This window comes from Lissotriton vulgaris, chromosome 9 (assembly GCF_964263255.1).
Source record: "Lissotriton vulgaris chromosome 9, aLisVul1.2, whole genome shotgun sequence".
Taxonomy (NCBI): domain Eukaryota; kingdom Metazoa; phylum Chordata; class Amphibia; order Caudata; family Salamandridae; genus Lissotriton; species Lissotriton vulgaris.
The window spans coordinates 1,068,515,202-1,068,532,536 of record NC_141697.1 but is presented as its reverse complement, the minus strand read 5'-3'; the positions used below and the strand labels follow the sequence as shown (position 1 = coordinate 1,068,532,536).

The window sequence follows — 17,335 nt, the reverse complement described above, 5'->3', positions numbered from 1 at the left end:
GTTCTAAACGTCTGAAAAAGGATCCGCCTTCTCCAGGGAGCACCTCCCCCTCATATTCATCTTCTATGGATCTCATCTTGGAAGAGCTGCGTGCTTTTAAGCCTTTTATGGAAGCTACCACTAAAAACATGCAGGCTATGCAGGAGAAATGGACATCTTTGGACTCAAGGGTTTCATCCTTGGAACAATCCACAGACTCTTTACGGTCCTCATGCTCCCACATCTCATCAATGGAAGCGGAGATATTGTTACTTAAGCGTCACACAGATGATTTGGAGAACAGGAATCGTAGAAATAATCTACGCCTTTACGGCCTTCCGGAACTTTTAGTATCTTCAATCAACATCCAAAGAGCTCATAGTCTTGGCCCTAAGATTGCTACTAAACCCAGAGGTGTCATTATGTTATTTTTGCAATACACTGACCTTCTTCAGGTACTTTCAGCTGCAAAGCTCAAGAAGCAAATCATTTGGGAAGGTCAGTCTATATTTCTCTCAAGATTTCTCAAAAGCCACTGCTGACAGGAGGAAGAGATTCTTGGACATGAGACCACAGCTTCGAGCCATTAATGCTAGATATGGCCTCCTGCATCCTTGCCTCTTTAAAGTTACATATAAAGATCGAACAACCACGTATGAAGATCCTGCGATCCTACAAGATTTTCTTCGACAGCTTGGCCCTGAAGCTATGGATTTATCCAGACCTGGCTGATAGCATGTTCCGACTATTTTACTTTATTATATTGTGATTCTGATGTTTCTCTTTATGTCTTCCTGTTTTGACACATCTTTGTTCTCCATGATAATCGTCCTTTCTCTCTATGTTTCATATTGTTCAAATTGCTGACATTTTATGTTTTTCGTTGACCCTTCTATTTTCTTGTTATGTTTTTTCTATTTTTCAGATGATTCCCCTCCCTACCTCACTCTATTATATCATACTGTATCCAAGTGCTGCCATCCGATTTTCGACATGGAGGTCTGGTGTTCGTTCTGGTCGCTCTCGTCGTCTTCCCTCGGTGTCACAACCCCCACCCTTGTTTGCGTTTTCTGTTTTCGTAAGTATGTTATTCAGTCGTTCTTTTTGGACATGTACTGTCTTCTTGTTCATTATTGTATCTGTCCTTTCTCTCCCTTACCTTTTTCTGTTCCTTAAATCTACTCTCCTCCTCCTTTCTCTGTTCTTTTTTCCTATTCATTCTTCTTCCTTTCTCTACATTGTATTTCTTATGCATTACTGAGCATGTTACGCTCAACTGTTTTTCTAAATTGTTTCGTTCCGTGTAACGACATGGAACGTCAAGGGATTAAACAATACCATTAAATGACAAAGGGTACTATCACATTTAGCGAGACTAAAAACTGATATTGCCCTACTTTAAGAGTCTCATCTTACTGAACCGGAGGCTTTGAAACTTAAACGTTCTTGGGCGGGTAATGTTCTTTGTTCTCCTACGACGTCTAGGAAAAATGGTGTTGTTCTTTTGTTACATAAAAAGTTAAATGTTTCCTCGATTACCCATGAGTGTGATGCTGATGGTCGTTGGCTTATTGTTAACTTACTTATTGATAACATCCCACTCACTCTATTTAATGTATATGCCCCCACTGGGATCGATAGATCCTTCTGGCCCGCTATCTCTTCCAAGTTGTCTTCCCTTTCTGGAGATTATATACTTCTCGGAGGAGACTGCAATCAGGTTGTTGATCCCTTTCTCGACCGACACTCAAAAGTCACTTTTGTTCCTTCTAGAATGCACACACAGTTTGTGAACTCATTTCAAAACAATGCTTTAGTAGATATTTGGAGATTATGCAATCCCGACCTTAGAGAATATAGTTTATTCTCCCCTCCCCACCAATCATTGATCATATATTTCTAAGCAAATCCTTGTCCCAACACGCTATACGTTCTGAAATTGGTTCCATCTTACTTTCCGATCATGCCCCAGTGTTTGTAGACCTTGACTTACTCTCATTTTCTCCCCACTCTGGCAGATGGCGGTTTAACAATGCTTTACTTTTGGAACATTCCTTCTGTTCTGAATTCACTGCCTTTGCCAAGGAATTTTTTCTTTTAAACCAAACCCCTGACTCCCCTTTTGCTATGGTTTGGGATTCATTTAAAGCAGCCTCTAGGGGTTTTATTATCAACTTTGTATCCCGTCGCAGGAAACTTCGAGAGGCCAAGTCGGAGAAAATTTTGGCTGACGTTAAAGCCCTTGAACTTGCTTATTTTGCTTCTAAATCTGATTCCTCTCTTAAAGCTCTTATTGACGCGAAAATCTCTTTTAACAAATTCACTACAGAAGCTGCTTCTAATACTCTACTAAAATGTAACTCTAGATATTATGGGGGTAAGAATAAAATGGGGAAGCTTTTGGCCAATTACTTAAAGATTCGTAAAGAACGCACAAAAATTCAATCTATCAAAACTTTTTCCGGGGAATCTACATATAAAGATAAAGAAATTCTCACCGAATTTGCCAAATTTTATGATACTCTTTATACCCCAGAACAAGTTCCTACGTCTGATGATCTCCTTTCTTATTTTCAATCTCTTCCACCTCCCTCAGTTTCACATGTTGACTTTCACGCTTTGGAACAAGACATTTCACTTTCTGAAATCTCTCACGCTGTATCTAAACTTCGACATGGTAAATCCCCAGGCCCTGACGGGTTTACTATTGAATTCAATAGTCACTTTGCTTCTCTCCTTCTTCCTAAACTCTTACTTTTATTCCAATCCTTTTCCGATGCCGGTTAATCTAGTGGTTCTTTTCAGCAGGCTTTAATTTGCTTAATTCCAAAAGAAGATAAAGATCACTCCTTGTGCAAAAACTATAGGCCAGTATCTCTTGTTAACACTGATTACAAAATTCTAGCAAAGATATTAGCTCTTCGCATGGATCCTCTCCTTCCAGATATAATTGGCCCAGAACAATCTGGTTTAGTAAAAGGGCGTCTCTCCTCTGATAATTCCCGAGTTTTTCTTAACATTCTTAGCAAATCTTCTTCCTTGCCTCTTCCTTTTGCAGCTATCTCCCTGGACGCGGAGAAGGCTTTTGACAGGATCGGTGGGATTTCATGTTTCAGGCTTTGCGTTGGATTGGTATTCCTTCTAAATTCATTTCTATTATATCTTTACTTTATTCTGACCCTCAAGCATCTATTTTTGTAAATGGGATGTCCTCTGATTATTTTTCCTTACACAGAGGAGTTCGACAAGGTTGCCCTTTATCACCCTTACTTTTTGTTTTAGCATTAGAACCCTTTCTTACCAAAATTCGTTTAGACGACTAGCTCTGGTTTTCATTTTGGTTCCCAACAAGTCAAACTTTCAGTTTATGCCGACGATATTCTATTTTATTGCTACGACCCTGCCACCTCTATTCCCTCTTTCCTTAAACAGGTCTCTTCCTTCTCTACAGTTTCCGGTTACCGCCTAAACGCCGACAAGTGTGAAATTTTACCTCTGAATCCTCTCTGTCAGAAACTTCTCTTTTCTTCTACAGGGTTTTCTTGACAACCATCTAAAATCAAGTACCAAGGGGTCTGGTTTACTCCTTTATTATCTGATACTCTCAAGTTCAATTTTGATTATATTTACAAGAAAATGGGCACAGCTATCAATCGATGGCATCCACTCTTTCTGTCCTGGTGGGGTCGACTCAACTCTATAAAGATGATGCTATCTCCCTTGCTCCTTTATACTCTTTCCATGCTTCCTTTACACATTCCTCTTTCTTTCTTTAAGAAAATTGACTCTTTATTATTAAAATTCTTATGGAATGGCAAGCATTCTCGAATAGCGCTTACTACTTTGCGGAAAGATAAGGCTCAATCTGGAGTACGTTTTCCTGATTTTAAACATTATCACCATGCTTTTTCCATGAAACAATCAACTCGCTGATTTTCATCTACTTTGCCTCACTACCTCCCTGTCTGGCTCAGCATGGAATCCTCTTACATCTCTCCTTTCACCTTCCGTGAATTTCTGTCCTTCACGTCTTCTTTAACTCGTCTTCGTTCGCCTATTCTTTCACATTCTCGCACTCTTCTTTCTCCTTACTTAACTTCATCTTTTCCTTCCCTACTATCCACCCATGAGCAACCAATTTGGAATAACTCCTCTAAAATCTGTAATCGTACTTTTTATTGGAAAGCTTGGCACTCCCGAGGAATATGTTGGATCTCTCAATTACTTTCCAGAATACGCCTCTCTCCTTCCAGGATCTTCAATTTATTTTCTCTTTACCTGCTTCTGCCCGTTCGCAATATAATTCTCTTCAACCTGTCTTGCTCCCCTATCTCCAATCCCTTTCATCCTCCAACGATATTCCTTTGGATCGCAGACCTACTTCCCTTTTGTTGGAAGCATCTCCTTCTGCATCTGCTTTATACAACTCTTTCCGTTTTATTACTGATAAGTTGAAATCTTGCATTGAACTTGCATGGGAGCTTGATCTTTCTCAGACCTGGCCTGTACTTTTGTGGGATAAAATTTGGACTAAACTTCATAAGACCTCTAGAGCTGCTAACACCACCCAAACTTTATTTTTTGTTTATCATAGTACTTTATTCACTCCCCTGGCTTTGTCCCATTTTTCACCAGACACCCCTTCTACCTGTTGGTCCTGTCCCTGCCCTTCTGCTGACCTTAAACATATGTTGTTTGAATGCCCGCCTACTTCCCAGTTCTGGCAGTTGGTTTGGCGGCAGATTCAGAGGATTTTCCATTTTCAGGTCCCCTTTTCACCCTCACTAGTTTTTCTTGGCTCTCTTTGTTCTGACCTCCCTCAATCTCCCAACCACTACCCTTTACTCGATCTTTTCATTGCTATTGCCTTTCACATTGTTACCTCTAACTGGAAACAAGCTGCAAATATTTCTTATCAGTCCTGGTGGAATGCAATCTGTTTCAATCATCGTTTAGACACTAATTATGTATCCCCCATTTCCCTAGCTGTAAAGCGTGACCTGATCTGGCTCCCTTTAGTAACATACCTCTCTTCCTCTTCCCCCGTTCATCCTTCTCCTGCATCTGAAACAGTTGAAGTTCGCAAACCTCCATGAATTGCTTATTACCGGTTTTGCTCTTTTTACTTGATTACTAGATTACCTATCATCGTTAAGTCCGACTGTATTATGTTTTACTTATGGTTTTCCAGTCTAATGATATGTTCATAATTTTCATGCTTGTAATGCTTACTTTTTATGAAATTATTATTGTTATTACACTGTTTATTTCCTTGATCCATTTATTGTAACTCTTCTCCCCCCTCCTCCCCTTCCCCCTTTTTTTTCTTTACCTCAATAAATCAAACTTAAAAAAAAAAACTTAAGTTAAATGAACCGCTGATAAATAGCTATATTTATATAGCATTAGTCTGAGGAACACGGATATTTGGAAAGATTCCTTGCCGGCCTGCTGCAGTGTCTTTCGTAAGCGTGCGCGTGCATTCATTCATCTTTTAAAAGGATTCGCTGGTTTGCCTCTACAGGGCCGGTGGATCACAGAGGTGGCACTTAACCGTAAGCAGACCTGCTCTCCACCGCCCGAGGTGTGTTGGACAGTCATAAGCAGCGTGCCTCGCACTCTTTCACTTTCTCTGTCATTAAGAGGCAGGACAAGGCTCCCTCCACGCTCAGCACAGTGGGCAGCGAGCACGTGCAAAGCAGCGATGGCCACTGGACATGGACAGGCACGTGATGATTCTGTTCTGCGAGGGTTGTCACAGGTGTAAACAAATGTAATTTGTATTCACGCCTGTTTATGAGCACAGGCCTCCTAAAAGGTAATGTTGGGGGCCCATAACGCAGGAAGAGCGCCAGAACATAGTAATGGCAAGGAGTGTCGTGGCTTGATATCAATGTTCACACATGAAGACGCCTGTATACTTTAAATACAAGAGACATACGCCCGAAAAAATAAATAAAAAAGAAACCCCATTTTCAAATCCCTTTTTCGCTTTTGTTTCCTACATGTAGTCCATTTTTTCTATATGGCACTGTAAATATGAAATATATAATTGTCCAAGCCTAATCGCTGTCAAAATGTAATCCTGAGTGAATTTGCAATGTGTATATATATATAACTCTAACCACTAGTATATGTAGTAGACTTTTCTACTTCCTACCATTCCTATGTGATTTTAGAGTGTATCGGTTTGTATCTCTTCCTTGAGTTTACAACTTGTACATTTGCAATTTTATGCATCTCTTATGGAACTCATTTAATCCAAAATCCTTATGTAACGCAACTGGTTCTTTTGTAAAGCGCTCTGACACCTTCCTGTAATGTTCTCGCTATACAAAATCGCATTAAATAAATAAATAAATAAATAAAATAAATAAATAAATACATACATGGATTGTAATCTTAGCATTGCTACATTTTAAGGGAACTTCTGATCCTATTCTCTCACTGCCATCGAGCCATCTCTAAGCCCTGTCAATTATGATAAAAAAAAGTTATGTCATAAAAAGGAATATGCGACTTTCTGGTTAGGTATCAGATTATTTCATTCATCCTTATGCTAAAACTGCACAACTGCCACTGCTGGAAGTTAGGAAGACCCATCGGGCAAATATTAAGCAACACCCACGGTCGGGACCGGCCTCAGTGAAAAATGTTTGTTCCGGTGCAATTTGCCGACTATGAGGTCAATTAAGCGGCGCCCATACTTTGTAAGCTTTGCTTTTTATAGCAGCAACTGCAGGAGGTGGGGGGCCTTCTTATTTGCAGTTTTGTGGCGGACACGTTGAACCTCTATGCTATTTTAAGAGGAGGTAAACTAGTGACTAGATTGCAAACGGATTTCTACAGCAAGTGCAATAACCCCCAGTGTTACCTTATATTTAATACAACCCTGCTGGGTACACAAAGATCGCTAGTAAGTTATGTGCTTTACCTGGAAGATATTTTAAAATGCAGCTTTTTGTGACCAATTAAGTGAGCCAGAAAAGACTTGCTATCACGATATCCTTGTTGATAATTTCTTTGGGGCGAAGTTTTTAAAAGAAATGTATGTGATGACTGTCAGGCAGCGCCCTTCATGACTCCATACCCTTTCTGCTGCCACCCATTGACTTCCAATTTACGGGATGCTAGGATACTTTTTTCCACTTACACACTGACCAAAGCAATAAAAGGCTCTAAACAAGTCTTGCAGTCCTTGAAGGTGTAATCTCAATTGTATTTCAGGGTAACAGTATCACATTACTGAATGGAAGAGTTTATTTATCCATTGATTAAGGTAAGCCCGAGAAGTGATAAAGCAAGTGTGATAAGGCCAAAAGGTCAATACATAAAAATACAAGTGTCCACAAACGTAAACAGATTTTTGCGTTTTCTCTCTAAAACTTGCCTCTTTTTTATGCCTATTATCTTTTTTTGAAGTGGGGATGCTCAAGTGTAAAGGAAAGGGCTGGGATGGGCAGACAGAATGCACCACCAGACTTACTGCAAATTCCACGCAGATGCCAGGTTTTCAACGTTGCCCTTAATGCATTCTGATCAGATGACAGCAACTCAAACCCCACCATCAAACAGGCTCATTTAGAAGTTAGCAGAATCTGCTAAGGCAAATGGGGAGTTTGGGTTCAGTGAGGGGATCCGAAGAGGGTGTAGAGTAAAATGAGTTCTACAAAGAGGGAATTTAGGAGGGTCTATAGTGTGCATCAAGAGCACTTCTTAAGTGTCTTGGCGGAGTAAAAGCCACACATATTATGTGAAAAACAGGATTTGCCGCCCAATTTCAAATAAATCGAACACAATAATTTATTAGAACTCAGTCTCTCCCTTGAGCTCCCTTAGGTTATATTAACAGCAACTTCAACGGCAGCTCCCATTAGCACATCCATCTACAGTACTCTTCTGAAGTGATGGTGGTTATCAACAACTACCCTTGTAGAAGTCAACTCTATATTAATTTCAGGGCAGAATAAGAGAATCTGAGGGGGTGTTAAGCACGATGCAGCTTAAATACCTACATGTTTTAGGTGAAATGTAGCACACACACGATCGGAGGCTCGATTGTGTAAAACGTTTTTTAAAACAAGAAAAGTGCACTAAACTACAGGGTTCACAGAGAGCCACCCTTGGCTTTCAAGCATATTCACCTCGAAATCCAGACTTTGAAAACGCACTGACGATAAAAAGATGCTAACCTTGTTACGGAATAAATACAGACGACGACTACATACAGTCCTCCTACAGTCCGTAGCCAAAACAGAGTATGACAATCCAAAACAACTTCCAGATCTAACGAAAATTAGCCAGAATAAATGTGAATACTTTTTCTGGAGCCACACATGAGTAACTGAAACGTAAGAGGGAGCCAACGGGAGTATCTTAGACTGGTAGAGGTCTGGTGGGAGATACAATCAACAATTACTGCTTCATTTTCATTCTAAACATATCAAATCATGCAGTAGATTCCACAACATCACGTTTCATGTTACCTAAAGTCTACTCACAGACTTTTGCAGCTTACTAGACCCCACAGCAGAATGAAAAGGCACGTACCTAAATCAACTGAGGGTAACCACTCACACCACAAATGCTTGTCTAGATCACCTGTGTGCACATTAAAGGATTAGGAAGGAGAGTGGGAAGCAGCACTAGAAAATTAAGGGTCTTCTCGGCAGCTGGGAGTGCGAGTATTAGCCAGTAACTTCCAGTCTTCATGGAGCACTGACAATGAGATTGGCAGAGTAGGGCTTACATACCGACTGACGCAAATGGGGAGATATACAGGCATAGTTGGAAATTACATTCAAGAGCTATTCAGAGCATTGTATGAGTACAAAAATAGCATAGAGTGCAAAACCATAGCATTTACCATTCTAACAGGTTGAAGCTAGCAAAATGGCGGACGGTGAACATTACAAGACTCACGTGAAACCGTTACTAATGCGAATGAGTAAGAGCAGATTGAAAACATAATAATGAGAAACCTCTAATTAAAATTAACCCCTGCATTCTAATACATACCAACCAACGTAACCTCCGAATTTGAAATGCTACTAACAGCAAAAGACCGAGCTCATTTCTTTTTAGAAGATTAAAAAAATTAAGGTAAAATATTTAACTACTGCAAGCTGTTAAATAAAAAATGACTTCAAGATTAAGGTCCCCTTCGGGCTCAATAAAGAAACTGGAAAATAGATGTGAAAAATCATCTCTATACTGACTTCCCAACAAGAATGTTTTAATAAGCTCAGATAAGGCATACTTGCAGACAAATTTGATTAAAACGTATAATAATCCAAAGTACCCTCAATTTTAAAGTACATCATGAAGATTTTTCTTAGTGGGATGCCACAGAAATCACAAGAGAAAGGGATGTTTTAACCAAATGATCTGAAAAAAAAGTTTTACCTATTGAAGGATCTTTCGAACAGCAGTACAAAGTGGAAAAAGAATGCACCTACATCATTGTATTGGTATACTATTTAATGGGCAATCCTCAACCTTTGCAAAAAGTGCCACATTATTTGTCAGTGTCACGTGATGAACCCCACACAGACAAATGTCCTAAACTACAACTAGGCCTTCCCAACCTTCAAGATCGAGTCACATAATGTTGAAAGACGTGCCAATGACATAGGTCCTACAAAGGCTGCCACTGATGGACATTTCAATACCCTACTTTGCTCTTCACAAAACTGGCTCCAATTAAGCCCACCTCTCATCATCAATCCTACCAACATCCTTGCTCAAAGGCCCACAAAGGCTGCCTCTAATCAGGAATTTAGGCTTTTCAAACTTAGCATTCATGAAATGCTCTTATGTATGAAGTGCCCTCATCCAGCTGCCAAGGTCTAGCTGAATGAATAATGATCCTCAAACCTAAAAACCTTTGATTACCTCTTATCAAGGAACATGGGGGCAGATTTACAAGCCCCTTGCGACACTTTTACGCCGCCGTTGCATCACTTTTGTGACGTAGCAGCGGCGTAAACCATGCGCCACATTGCGACTTATTTACAACGTGACGCATCTAGGCAGATGTGTCACGTTGTAAAGCCCGCAACACATGAAACCTGCGTCAGGTTTCATGTGGGCGTTCCGTCGCAGGGTGGGCGTTCCCTCGTAGGAAAGCCACGTAAAACTGACGTGTTGAAATCTATAAGATTTCACTGAGTCAGTTTTACGACGCTGCTGCGTCAAATCCTTACGCCTGCTTGAAGCAGGCGTAAGGAGTGAGGCAACATGTTGAGTATGGGCAGCCCCTGTGCATTGCAGGAGTTGTGTCACGCTTGCGACACGACTCCAGCAATGCGCCACCCGTGCGCCTCAAGATGCGTCACGCATCTGCCCCTCCTTGCACCATGGTGCGCCGCATTGTAAATGCGACGCATCTGTGGTGGCGCAAGTGGGGATTACATGACGCATCTGTTCTGGCGCATCCCTGCTGATTTGCAGAGATGCGCCAGAAGACGTAAATATGCCCCATGGTCTTTACGTATCTAAAGCTGTCATCTTGTACAAAAAAAAATCCTAAGGATTTTTAAAGTAAACCATAAGTCTGATGTATCATGAACTTGTGAGAGATAGAGAGTGAGTGTGTGTGTGTTTTTTTTAGGTTGAGCCTGGGCAGCGCATGTGCTGCTTTACGAGGCATGCTATATTTCCCGCCCATCTTTTCAATTGGCTACGGTTATTGTGTTTGCAAAATCGCTGCTTTTAATTTGTGAATAGGCTTAGTAGTCCTTCCTTGGTACCGCCTTGTCTGCATTTGTAACCTCCCATAATGACTGGACTTTTTACTGGTGTTGTTACACGGTCTGCTTTATAAGTCGGTGAGCACTATTTTTGTTTTGGGTTGGCCAGCTCTTGCAATCTGTTGCCTCTCGCTCGCACTCCCTCCCCAAACCCTACCTTCCGTCATTGCTGCACTTAATATCCCCAGTGCCGTCCCCACACCACTACCTCCCATCCTCCCTGCTTTAGCATTCCTCATTTTCTTTCCCTTACATCGTCATGCATACTTTTAGCGTGGCACCCGTTTAACAAGCGCTGCACTTTCTTTTGCTTGCAGCTTCGGAGCTGCATCTCCCCCCCATTCACAAAGCAAGGAAGTGGTGAAGTACAACAGGCAGTTACTAGATGTCACTGTGGAGTTATAAACAGATCTCAATTACCAACATAAGGCTCTGCACCCAAAGGGACACCTAATAACATCCTGTGCTACTGCACCCTTTCCTTGCTTCGTGCATTTGCTTTTTTCTTACTTGTGTTCGGCCTTGTGGTTTGGCGGTACCTCGCGCATTTAGAATAAATTAATAGAATAAAATAAAAGATTTGCAATGCAATTGCTTTAGCATTGCTGAAAGTTTGAGCTATTGGCTTATCATTAGACCTAGTATTACTCTTGAGGCGGAAGCCGGGAGCTGTGTAATTCTCTGCACGCTTTTTAAAATATTCTCTGCACGTTTTTAAAACAGTAAAATTGTTCAGCAACTCGCTACCTGTGTTATTTTAGCCGCAACCACTGCCTGCATTCAGCCGAGTAGGCGCTGAGTGTTTATGCCCACAGAGGCTGCCGGTGAGAGCGAGCCGCCATCTTGGGGAGGCACACAGGGTGGCGGACTAGTCTCTGGGACGCGCTCTGAGGGAGTATAAAGCAAGCTACCTTGGCGCCCGTGTTCAGACCTAGTATTACTATTGAGGCGGAAGCCGGGAGCTGTGTAATTCTCTGCACGCTTTTTAAAATATTCTCTGCACGTTTTTAAAACAGTAAAATGGTTCAGCAACTCGCTACCTGTGTTATTTTAGCCGCAACCACTGCCTGCATTCAGCCGAGAAGGCGCTGAGTGTTTATGCCCACAGAGGCTGCCTGTGAGAGCGAGCCGCCATCTTGGGGAGGCACACAGGGTGGCGGACTAGTCTCTGGGACGCACTCCGAGGGAGTATAAAGCAAGACGATCATGTCTCCGTGCAGCTGACGCACCTCCAACGCGCCGAAGGAGCGCCAAAGGAAAGCTTGTCTGCGCCCGTCCGCGCCAGGACAGGGCCAGGGGCCAGTACTTTTGGAAATAGTACGTCTGGTAAGATCAGATATAGTAGGGAGCAGCTGAGAAATCTGAGAGGAGAGACAATGTCTATATTTGAACACTCATTCGCTCCAGGAGTACAACAGACCGGTTGCCCGCATTGTAACTTTAACATCTGGGCAGCAAAAACGCTCTCTCCAGAACCCGGAGAAACAAAGTCGTACTCCCTTGCACTTCTTAACTGTCGCTCCCTTCCCAAACAGGCGAACGAAATAGGTATGCTCTTGGAAGATGGAGATCCTGACATTCTTTTCTTGACAGAAACATGGATGAATGAGGCCTCGGACCCCGAGGTAGTCCGGGCCCTACCCCCAAACTACGCTATTAATAGGCACGATCGTGCAAGAGGGCGGGGGTAGGGATTGCAATCATTCACAAAGCAACGTTCAGCAGTAGAATTACCAGCTGTTCTCTGGTTGAATGTGAGAGTGTTGCCTTCGCTATCTCCATCTCCCCCACTTGCACCTTCTCGGGGATCCTTCTGTACCGCCCCCCAGGACCATACTCCAATTTTTGCACAGACCTGCAAGACATCATTACCAACTTCATTAATACTGCTCCCAATTTTTCTATCTTGGGTGATTTTAATATTCATCTCAACGAACCTGATGCTCCCCCCTTGCAAGACCTCATGGGAAGTCTTAAGATGCTTCATCTCAACCAAATTGTGGTTGGTCCCACTCATAAAGCAGGCCATATATCTTCTTCACCAATCATGATAACATTCGTTGGGAAGAGTCTGTTATTGTCCCGTGGTCGGATCATGCTCTTTTATCCTTTATTTGGACACCGTCTGACCAAGCGCATCCTGTAAGAATTAAGAAAAAATTGAGTTGGATCTGGTCCAAACTCTCCCTGGGTAACTGGGTAGCTAACCTGAATAGATCTCCCCCAGCCTTCAGTACTAGTCCCATAACGGCAAATCCCTCATTTAACAGTTGGCTAGAGTCCTCGCTGGATCTCACTCTGCCTAAAACAGAATTTTGCCACCGCATTACCCCTAACAAAAAAGCCTGGTACTGCCATGAACTAAAAGTGCTCAAACAAAAAGAAAATGAAGGAAGGGTTTCTCCGAGGATAGTATGAGTAAATACAGAGCAGCAATAAGGTGCTACAAAAATAAAATAAAAACGGTACAATCTTCCTAATATCAAGATAAAATTGCCTCTGCCTCTAATTCCCCTAGGGAATTTTTTTAATCATTGATAACACCTCCTAGACCCCCTAATGAATCATTGGACCCCCAGAAACGGTGTGATGAGTTGACCAATTTCTTTGCTACGAAGGTGGCGAATATTTACTCAACGTTCCGCCAAGTGGATTCTCATCCCTCTCCCCTCGCCACCTTCCTGCCGGTCGAGCTGGAGAATTTCCCTCCGCTTGACTCAGCTCCCGTTGAAAGACTTCTGGGGAATCTCAAGTCGGGCTCCCCTGCGGACGTCGCACCGCCCGCCGTACTAAAATTGGCTTCGGCAACCGTGTCCCCCAGTTATCAGGGACGTCATTAACTCGTCTTTTAATGCGGGGCTGGTTCCGCCTCTGTGGAAACAGGCCAGAGTGAAGGCACTCTGAAAAAAACCTAGCCTAGACCCCCGGGACTGGGCAAACTATCGCCCCATCTCGTTGCTGCCTGGGTTAGGAAACTTGCTGAGAAGCATGCTAATTCCATACTATCATCATTTTTAGAGAACAATGACGCCCTACATCCCACCCAGACGAGTTTTAGAAGTAAGCCCTGGTTGCCGTGGTCGAGGAAGCAAGGACAATTGTGGACGCTGGAGGCTGCACTGCTGTTGTACTTCTGGACCTCAGCGCAGATTTCGACACAGTGAACCACCTGCTCATGATTCATCGCCTGAGGGAGGTAGAAGTCACAGGAACTGCCCTCAAGTGGTTGCAGTCCTTTCTTGCTGATAGAACCTTTACTGTGTTTGAAGATGAACTAACATCTAAGCATCTCCCACTGCTGTATGGCGTTCCCCAGGGATCATTTCTGAGCCCTACCATGTTCAATATCTACATGAGGCCTTTGGCGGATGTGGTGCTTCCCTGGGGAGTCCAACTGGGCACCTACGCCGATGATACGCAGCTGGTGGTCTCTCTTTCTCGGGCTGATACAGCCAACACAGGGGATAACAATCTCACCCCCTGTCTCAGCAGGGTTCTTGAATGGATGGACTCCTCCTTCCTCAAACTCAATGGCGCAAAAACGGAAATCATGATGTTAGGGTATAAGGCCCCCATTAATCTAGATCCTTGGTGGCCTGGGTGTCTCGGCCCTTCGCCTCCCCCAAAAAAACAGATTAAGAGTCTGGGCATATGGCTAGACCCTAAATCTTGGTTTTCTTTTCCAAGCACCTAAGGTTGCAGTAACTTGCTATGGTTTGCTTAGACTCCTGAGGAAGGTCCTTGCTCTTCTTCCTTTTGAGGCTAGACGCCTGCTAGTCCAGGCTCTTATTCTATTGCGTCTGGACTATTCGAATGCGGTCTACTTGGGTGTACCACAGAGTACGATCAAAGTTCTACAAATCGTTCAGAACTGCGCAGCCTGACTTCTCATGAACGTCCCATGACACAGCACTGCCAAAGCGGCACTGCGACAGCTGCCCTGGCTTCCAGTGCAGGAAAGGATTTGGTTCAAGGCCATGTGCATGGCCCACAAATCTATCACTGATAACGGCCCTGCTCTGCTACGTCCTCTGTACCTTCAGTACAATAGCGCTCGACCTTTAAGATCGAACCACAAAAAACTGTTGACAGTCCCTGTGGACGTCGCTTTTAATTTCATGCAGCGAAATTTTGGAATCAGCTCCCCGATGCTAACCGGCTCGAATCGAATCATCGCACCTTCAGGAAATTGTTGAATACCTTTCTTTTCCCTTGAATGATGAACCTCGATGTTGGTCTGAATGCGCTGGGATGCCGCCGGGCAGCCATGCACAATACAAATGTGTATTCTATTCTATTCTATTCTATTATTATTAGCAACGCCAATACCTCACACTTTCAACAGTGTGAGACCTATTGCATTTCAAATGCTTGTCTTCTTTTTTATGCCTGCTCTGAAGAACCTTTGACTAGGACTGTGTGGTGGGTTTAAGATCCATCAAACAGACAGAGAATGCATGCCACCACCAGCACATTTACCTTATGGAGAGAGCAGTGCTTTTTTCAAAGAGTAAAAAAATCACTTATGCATAAACGGAGTACTTTATGCTGAAAACATCCATCTCTGCCTTGCCAGTTACTTTCCAAACGATGATCCCTTACGTTGTATCTCCCATAATTTTCAAAACATTACCTGCTGTAAAATGTCTCGGGACTGTGCACATTTCTGTGTGTCTCCTGTTGTATGCATTTTGCTGCAAATGTGCTCGAATACGGGGTTGCAAGCTCAACCTGACAGCACACCACAAACGCAAATGTGATTTTAACATTTACCCAGTCCAAAGTATATGCATTTACTCGACGTCACTACATGAAATTATGAAAGACTGACCATAATAATTGTACACAAAAGCACCGTGGACATGGCGTGGCGAGCGTGCTCAGTGATTTCAACAACACTACAGATAGAAATCTACTTAATTTAAGACATGAATTAGGGTTGGATTATTTTACCAACCCATAATAGGCAAGTGGCAAAGGTCTGTCTTATTCAGAGTATACATTGAGTCTGTTAAAACCTTGCACATTCGTCCACATTTCCGATTTGGCTTTTACACTTATTAGACAGTTCCCCGGTTTATTTCAATAATAATAAAAAGAGAAACCAAAGAAAATCACCAATTCTCAAATATTCTACTACTACTATTTGCATGTTGGTTAAAAGGGAGATTTGCATTTATTTTCCAAGTATACAAAATAATTATGCACTGCTGTTCCCATTACATAAAAAGCCCATCACTAACAGGCCTATAATTTCCAGTCTGTAATGAAAGTAGTATTACTTACGTCAAAGCTCTTTCGCTGAAAAAAGTAAATTGGTAGCCAGTGGTTTCATAACGAGCCTGTCACTTGCTTTACAATCATGAACATTTAAAGCAGGGTCGGACTGGGACAAAAAATAGGCCAAGGCAACAGGCACCAAAATAAAAGTGCCCCACGTTAGTGAACCAGATGGCTAAAAAAGTGGCCTTCGTATCCAAATTAAGCCTGTTTTGAACCTGCAAGGACATGCTCTATTGGTATTTCCAATATCCCTGGCGTCCAGACGTGGTTAGGTCCCACCTTCCGTCATAGCTGCGGTTGGTGTGGATGCACAGGCGGACGCCCTCGCCCCGGAACCTATAGGTCCGTGAGAAAGGGCGGATTTACTCAACTTGACATTCTGCCCCCCCCCCCCCCCCCCCCCACTCGGATTACCTTGGAATCCTTACCATAGGAACGGTACACCTTAGGAAATCCTCTGACCTTTTCCTTTAATCAGAGATTACATTAGGTACCAATTGCACCCCGGTCCCGAAGAAACGCCACTCATCCGTTAGGAGAACAAAGGCGTGAAACAGGTCAACCTTTCAAAACCTATCCCTTCACACTACACATACTGAGCTGTAGCAGGTTTTATTTTTCTGCCAGCCCTTACTCTTGTAGTCTGTTCTTAGCCATAGCATTAGTATCCAGTTAATAAAGTACATACCGGACACTTGTAGCTATTTTTAAGACACAACTCACACCACTCTACTCGCCACACGTCGGCCCCACTGCCTCATCACATAGGGCCTACCGGTTCAACAACATAGAAGATCTCTGGCAAAGAGCCCCCCCTGCGGGGCCCGTCGGGCATTGCAGCGCCGGCCCGATGAGGTGCTGTCCTATGATGAAGCATGACACACCTTGGGGTGTGTGAGGCCCTTGCTCCTATTGGAGCTCTCCCCTTCCCTACTAGTGTTCCTTCTCCGACTGGTTGTCCCCCTCCCCTTGACCTCCCGTCGCTCCCTCCCGTAGGAACTGCATACCTGGTTGTTGATCCTATATGTTGCAGGGCATGTATGCTGGGCCTAGATTATAAAAGCCCTTGTCTCCTTTTGGTTTATACTTTTACACTTAGACAGTTCCCCGGTTTATTTCAATGATAATAATAAAAAAAGAAACCAAAGAAAAACACCAATTGACAAATGTTCTAATACTACTACTTACACGTTGGTTAAAAGGTAGATTTGCATTTATTTTACAAGTATACAAAATAATTATGCACTGCTGTTCCCATTACATAAAAAGCCCATCACTAACAGGCCTATAATTTCCAGTCTGTAATGAAAGTAGTACTTCTT

General features: G+C 42.9%; 1 protein-coding gene across 1 annotated transcript in view; it reads right to left on the bottom strand.

Moving 5' to 3' along the window:
• Positions 1-17,335, bottom strand: part of SUCLG2 (succinate-CoA ligase GDP-forming subunit beta) — a 420,935-nt gene that overhangs the window by 357,897 nt on the left and 45,703 nt on the right. The gene's annotated exons all lie outside the window — the stretch shown is intronic.